The 7,614-nt window shown below is 58.8% G+C and overlaps 1 long non-coding RNA gene across 1 annotated transcript; it reads right to left on the reverse strand.

The window, feature by feature from the left end:
- Positions 1 to 218: 218 nt before the first annotated feature.
- On the reverse strand, positions 219 to 5,783 carry LOC119086358. Its single transcript, XR_005089624.1, has 2 exons — positions 4,501 to 5,783; positions 219 to 3,990 (listed from the first exon to the last, which is right to left on the reverse strand). It is a non-coding gene; the product is annotated as an uncharacterized LOC119086358 (long non-coding RNA).
- Between the last annotated feature and the right edge of the window lie 1,831 nt (positions 5,784 to 7,614).

The raw sequence follows: 7,614 nt of genomic DNA on the forward strand, positions 1-7,614 counted from the left end.
ACTTGGAGTCACAGGATCTGTCACTCCACTGGTGCAGGGAGAGGCCCAGTGGCCTCTCCAGGGCTCGGGTCCCAGAGGGGCACATGCCGTGTGAGAGATGGGGAGCAGCCGCTACCCTGAGCAGCTCTGGCAGCGTTGTCCCGACGCCGCGGTCCGCGCTCTCACGCCCTTCCTCTGCCGCCCGTCGTCATACTTCCACAATGACCAAGGACCAGGTGTAAATTCATGTCACCGCAGCCTTTATTTTGACCCAGCCCCCACACTGCCGCCCCCACCCCATCTGTGGCACAGGCTCTCCACGTGGCTCGCTGGGCGGGGGCCTCCGTACAGCTGTGTTCCTGGGCTCCTCAAGGAAGGCAGTAGGTTGTATAGTTATCTTCTAAGGGGCAACATCACTGCCCTGAAACCACACAACCTACTACCTCACCCTGCGGGGTCCATGTTCTGGAGGAGGCCCAGCCCCTCCCCACCCACCCTGGCCACAGGCCACCAGAGCCCTAGGGCACAGCTGGCACAGGGCAGGAGGGGGGGAGTGAAGAAAGTGGTTCAGAGAGACCTGTACCCACCAGACGGGTGAGGGAAGCCTCCAGTGTCTGAACCCATCACCCCGGGGGACAGTGGCCTACCCAGTCCAGTTGCGTGGTTGTGCTCACGGGGTACCCAGCCATGCTGAGAACCCCCCTCTCATTTCCTTCATGGAAAAGATGCCCCGTCTCTATGTCTCGGAGACCTGACCCTGAGCTGGAAAGCCTGGGCATATGCCACGTGTGGAGTGTGTAGCAACTCTGGAACAGAGGTGAAGGTCCAGCCCAGACCCTTTCCTCGGGGAGGGCTGTGAGCCCAGGCCTAATGTGACGAGGTCAGGGGAAGGAAAGCCCTTCTGTGTGGTCAAGGGAGAGGAGGTGCCTGGAAACGCTACATGTCTGCTTTCACCCCGATGCCCCAACGCTTGCAGATGAGTAACAGACCAGAGGTCAAGGGACTGTCCAAGGTCCCCCCTGTTGGACTTGCTTTGTGCACGGCAGCTACCACCCCTGTGCCTCCCTCAGCCTCCCAAGGCAGGGCTGGCGGATCCACTGCAGATATTGCGGCCACTTCAGGAAAGACAGTAGATTGTATAGTTACCGCTGAGCGGGGCAGAGCCCAAAACCATACAACCTACTACCTCACCCCAAAGGCCGTCGGTCAGTCTTGGTCAGTGCAGAGCTGGATGTTACCGGCGTCTCGAGATACCTCCTGGAGGAAGAAGGAGAGCTGGGAATATGGTGAGGGGCCCAACATGGCCAGCTCGGTGCTGAGGGTATCAGCCCAGCGGCAGACTGGGATTCCCCCCAAAGTGGGCCAGGACACTTAAAATCACCAAGCAGAGAGAATGAAGGAAGTGAGGGGGTGGGGGTGGGGTGGGGAAGGAGAGAGGAAAAGCTGACCAGTCAGTCACTAGGCAGGAATGGCCACCATGGGGGAAGGATGGTCACTTGTCAAAGGCCAGCCAGGTCCAGGGGGCTTCCAGTGCCCACCTGGCTGAGACCCAGGCTCTGTACACTCAGCTGTAGCACCCACAGAGCTGAAGGCACCAGAACTCCGGCCATGAAGAGGCCTTGGGCATGTACCCTCCTCCTCTTACACAGGAAGAGCCCCTCCTTGAGGGCTCTGGGTCTGTCCCTGCCTCCCCGCTCAGGGTGGCCTCAAGTGACCTTGCTGCAGAAGGCTCAAAACCATTTTTTTTTCCTTGTGGGAGGCAGCCTAGCTCCCCATGGCGGCCAGCTGGGCGGAAGTGCAGACCCTGGCTGGACACTGATGGCCAGTCTGTCCTTGGCGACTAGCACTTCCTGAAGCCCGCAGGGGCTCTGGGCTTGGCCTCTGAGCTTGGGGCTCCCAGAGCCTTGGACAGAGCCCAGCAGGGAGGACGCCCTGGTCAGGCCAGGCAGCCTGGTGTGGCCCATACTGCTCACTGTGTAGTGGGACAGGTAAGATCCACTCTGGGGCAACAGTCAGCCTGTCCACACTGCCCACAGCCACTAGCTTGCCGGGGAAACCTTGGGCCAGCGTATTTAAGCCTATCTTATTTATAACCAAGGCTTCTAGCCTCTCCAGCGGAGCAGTAACGGTGCGTTGGAGCATTCTTCCCACCTTGTAAGATGGTCCTGGAGCTCTCTGCTCTCTGGTTCCAACATAGACTTGGAGACTCCATTACAGGCCCTCCTTCCACAGTTTTTCTAGGCAGGCACCCGGCTGGGCAGTCATCTAACCCTCCAGCTGTGAGGTGGGGTCACTGTGAAGATACTGAGGCTCAGAAGGCCGAGCTTCTAGTCCCAGGTGGCTCTGCCTTCAGAGGGAAAATGGCTGCTGCTTACAGGCCTCAGACAGGTCTGCCCGGCAATGCAGAGGGAAGCTCTCTACCCGGTCCCAGGAAGCCTGGCAGCTTTTGCTCTCTGTGTGATGCCACACCTCCCTCCCTCCCTGCCAAGGGTCACAGGAGCAAGTCCGAGGACCCTGGGTCAAAATGGAGCCATGAGGTTGAAGTCCACACTGTGTACCCAGACCTGGAGTCTATGAGGCAGAGTGGCTTGGGAACAAGGCCCCCCGAGTGCTAGTGTGGCCCGGCCCTCGGTGGGCAGGCACTGTTCAGTCCCAGAGGACATCTATGTGAGCCACTGGTGTGCCATCCCCTGCCTCAAGCCTGGACCCCTTCACTAACAGACAGGTCGAATATCCCCAAGGATGGTCCAAGCAGAGCCAGCAAGGCAGGAAGGCCTATGGGAAGAGAGTGTGGTTCAGGCACCCGCCTCATGTTCTGTCTATGATGAACGGACCAGGTGGGAAGGTAGAGGAGTGTCACTGCCTGGCCACAGTTAACCTTGTCAGTTCCCAGGATGCACCTGGCTGTGGGAGAATGACTAAAGGCCACTTTGGCCATCCCCATCTGAGCCCCTCAGAAGCACCTTGAAGAAGGCACACCTTGACAGGGGCCTCTCAACACTTGGGGTTCTGCCCCTAGCGGGCAGGACACAGTATGGTGAGCAGGACTCCCTGGAAGGTCTTGGCTGTCTCTTTTCCCTGGGCGATCCTACGCACACCCTGCATTTCTGTGGGGTCCCTTTAGCTGGCCCTTGGGGATTCTCAGCAGCTCCTTGGCCACTCGAGTTAGGAATCAGCAGGGGGCTGGTGTGCCATTGTGACGGCCCCCAAAGGGCCTGTCCTGCACCTGTCCCTGCCTACCCTCCCCGAGGTTTTGGGCTTCACTGCGACCCAAGCCATGCAGAGCCGAAGCTGTGGGAGAGACATAATGGGAGGCAAGCATCCTGGTCCCTCCTTGGCCATGACTCAGGCACCCCCTGTGCCTTAGCCCAACCTGGGGACAGAAGTGATCCTGTTCCCCTCATCTGGCCTTTCTTCTTACTCCAGGCACGGCACTTCTGGTACGTCCTCCATCAACGCTGGGTGGTATGGGGGGGGGCGGGTATTAGCACCACACTGGAGGGCTGCGTGATGGCGGTGGGGGACAGAGAGAAAAGAGCTGCCTTTGAAGTCCCCAGAGAGCTCTCAAGGCTGGGTGACCTGAAGGGTGTGAGCCTCCGGACAGTGTCTCTTCAGGGTAGGGAGGCTGCTCCTCTTCCACTCAGAGGCAGTAATGAATGGAACTGGAGCTCTGTTAAACCATGTCCAGCCTGGGTCGGCTGAGAGGGGGTCAAAGAGCATCATATCGCAGTGCATTATGGGTAGATGAGATGAATCATCTGGGGGCAGTCTGCTGGTGGGAGGCACAGTCCTGGGGTGCGTGTGTGTGGGGGAGTACAGGCCTCCAGGCAAAGACATCTAAGCTGAGGTGCTGGAGCAACGTCAGTGATGTGATTCTGACCCTATCCTTTCTCACTCTGAGGTCTCCCATGGCCCCCTATTTTCCAAGGAAGGACAGCGGGGTCCCACTCACCACAGGGGAGTCAGCTGCACACAGAAGCTCCTGCTTGGTACCACCACCTCCTGACCTGCCTGGGTTTAGAAACAAAAGCAATGATCATCAACCTCTGAAGGGAGAAAGCCTGGCCCCCGGATGCCCACCCTGGCTGCACCCTGACAGCCCACGGCACAATGGCATTTTCATCCAGTCCTGTCTGCTGCCTGGTGACACTCTGCACGCAAAGCCTTGGATGGAATGGCTTCTAAAACCAGCCCTGCACGCTGGACATGCTGGTCAGAGACTATGACTCCAACTTCATCCGTGGTGGCCGAGCATGTCTATGTGGGTGGCCAGTGGCCTTCCTGGCCACTGGCTGTGAGGTCTGAGGGAGGGAGAAAGCACCATGAGGAGACAGGCTCATGTACACTGTGGTAGTTAACTGGACCCGAGAAGGAGAGTTAATCCTTTCAGACGTGGTCAGCGAGATGCAGTTTCCCTAGGACATAGGGCAAGAGATGCCTCTCTCCCGCAAGAGCAGAGACCCAGTGAAGGGGCTCACTGGATCACACAGGCGTGCTCCATGGATCAAGTTGCTCTCTTACCTCCTTTGGACCCACTCTGGCCAAGGCATCACAGCAGAGCCAGCAGAAAGATGGAAGGCCAAGCAGGGACATGGTGGCAGTGAGAAGCGGCCTGGCCGGCCGCAGGGCTCTGGAGCCGAGCCTAGGGTGCGGAAAACAGAGACGAGCCCTGCTTGGGATCTGCCCGGTTCTGTCCATCAAGCCAGGGTGGTTTGTTAGAAGCCTTGTTATTCCCTCACAGCTCAAGGAAAGGAAGATGAGGCCATTGGTTATTGAGGGTCTGGTGAGGACACAGGGGTGGGAAAGCCCTCTCCCTGACTACCACCAGCCTTGCCCGCACCCTCAGACAGCCAAGCTATCCATCACACAGACACTCTTTCTCTGATCCTTCCCACTGTGCCCATCGGCCCCTCCCCCAACCCACAAAGCAGCAAAATGCCCTGGGCAAGCCTCCTCTGCCCTCCTTGGCCATCTCCCAGGCCCTCCCCACCTCCTGCCTTTTGCCCTGGTCTGTCCCTCTGCCAGGAACCGCTGACCTGTTCTTCCTGTTTCTTTCCACAAGGCTCCTGCTCTCCAGGGGGCCTCACTCTGCCCAGGGTTCGAGTCTAGTGAGGCTGACCCACAGGTGCCCGTCTTGGGTCCATTTCTCTCAGGTGTCTCTCCATGCTCTGGCGGCAGGCATGGCTACTACCATGGTCTCCTCAGTTCTTAGGCAGCTCTGCCCTACACCGGGGGCTTACACTGGTTCCACAAGACTTCAGGAAGGGCCACCCTTTCTTGGTCTGGACTCCAGAGCCATTTGTGAGTGAGTGAGGAAAAGGCCCAGTTCCATACTTGCGGGGTGTCTGGCTGTGCCAGGCTTACCTGTACAACAGCTAGGCCTTGACCACTGGCCTCAGCCCTGGGGGCGCTGGGACCCACATAAAATGCCTCCTTTCTCAAGGGGTAACAGGGAAGGGGTCCTGAAACAAACCAGAGGGACCCAGTGAGGCGAGGCTGGGGGAGGGCGGGCGGGCAGTGCACATGAATGGCGATCCTGAACAGGTCACCAGGGAGTGAGCAGTCAGCTGACGCCCTGCCATCTGCCAGCTGCCGGCTCTCAGCTTTGCCCCAGTCCGGCAGTGTCTGCCCACGGGCAGGGTGCCTGGAGGAGGAGCCAGGCTGGCCAGGACAGGTGCGCTGAAGACCTAGGCAGGCAGGTGGCCCTTTCAGGGCTGGGCGGATGTCTGGAGAAAGAGAGAGGCAGACAGACGGTGTCACCCTGAAGTCACCTCAGGCTTGGCTTGGGGCCACCAAGAGCCAGACCCCCCTCCCCTTCATGGCAGCCCCCGCCCCCCCCCCCCATCCTGGCCTCCCTGATTAGGTTTCTCCCATAAAGCGACCAGTGTCTCTGCTCAGTAGGCCATGCCAACAGTGAGTCTGGGAACGATGGGAGGGTGGCATCCGGCTGGGCAGAAGGCGGGTCTCCTTGTGAACACGGCCCATAAAGTTAACAAGATGAATGCTCACTGACGAGGCCTGGGTCGGCGTGCCCAGAGGCAGGCCATGCCCACTGAGGACCATCTTGGGTCTGGCTAAGACAGGCGTGTTGGGGGTGACCAAAATCTCCGTCCCCAAGGCAAGTAACGCTTTTGTGTGTGACGTTTAGAGAAATGACAAATGCAAACACCCCTGAGCCATTACAAGATCGTATTTGAGCGAAGATGACCCAGGTTTTGCTCGGTGTCCCCTGGCTGCAGACTGGACTGCTCTGGCACTGGGGGTGTGGGGAAGTGCCCCACAGTCTTGAACACCCTCTTCCAAAAGTGTACCACAGGGATGCAAGGTCAAACCTGGAGCGAGCTTCTAAACGCCCTGGGCCTGGCTCTCTCCGGCCCTACACACGTCATGCTGACCCCCAAGATGGATCTGACCTGCACTGGGCTCTGGGTAGACTTGAGACCTGTGGTACCCTGGTGGCACGCCCACCCCTAGAACAGAGGTGATGAACGCTGACTCGCAGGAAGACTCACAAGAGACCAGGGGAGACTCAGGGTCTAGAGCTGCCTGGGGAGGCCCGGATCTGAGCCTCGCTCTCTCCATCTAGAAACAGGGTCCGAGGCAAAGGTCAGCTGGCTCTGTACCTTTTCCGGAGAGCCAGTGAGATAGCTCCAGTGAGATAGCTCTCTGGTATGGACAGTAGCCGGGGGCATAAGGAAGCTGCTGGCTTATGCCTAGGGCAAAGCACAGATGGCCTGGTGTACACTGGGGGAAAGGCCATTGCGTGGGAACTGACTACAGGTCCCACATCGTGAAGCATGTACTCTGCCTGCTCTTTGACGGCCCCCCTTCCACCAACTCCCTCTGAGCCTGGCCTCCCTTGGGAAATTTTTCTTGTTCTAGGAAGCCTATACCCCAGGACCCCCCGGCAGGTTCTATGGTGGCCTGGCACATGGGAAGGCACTGGTCTGGGCAGGTGAGCGTTGGGACATTCTGCCGGAGCTCCCTTGAAGGAGGGCATGGCCTGAGCAAGCCTCACTTCAGGGTGACAGAATGTTCTTCCTGAGAGCTGTGGGAAAGAAGTCTGGGGTCGGCCGGCATCCAGCTAGCTTCCTAGAGGAGACAGCAAGGCCCTGCTGACTACACACAGCTTCTTGCTATCCTGGCAGAGAGTACAGGGCCCAGCAGGGCCATGGAGCAATCCCCACGCTGCCCAGGAAGAGTCCAAGGCATTTTATGCCATACCCTCTTCCCTACTTCACGGGAAACCACCTCGTAGCTTCTTTAATGGACCCCCATCACGGAGCTGGCCACGCCCAGCTCCCAGAGCTTGCCCTGTTTGTCCTACCTTGGGAAGCTGGAATGCACTGTCAGTATAATGATGACTCGGGGGTGCTGGGGGTGCTGTGGGCCTGGATGGCATCATTATGGCATTGCTCTGGGATGGGCTGCTTCTGATCTCTGGGAAGGCAGAGGAACAGTGTTGATCGGGGGAAAAGCTTCGTGTACCTCAGAGCCTCGGGGGTATGGTGGGTGGCCTTGCCCTTGGAGCAAAGCATCCTCCTCTAGCAAGTACCTGGACTATGTGACAACGTCACAGGCGACCCAGGCCAGGAGGCGGTCTGGCCATTGTGAAACCCTGGCATTCTGTACCAT

Source organism: Peromyscus leucopus, chromosome 20 (assembly GCF_004664715.2).
Source record: "Peromyscus leucopus breed LL Stock chromosome 20, UCI_PerLeu_2.1, whole genome shotgun sequence".
NCBI classification, from domain to species: domain Eukaryota; kingdom Metazoa; phylum Chordata; class Mammalia; order Rodentia; family Cricetidae; genus Peromyscus; species Peromyscus leucopus.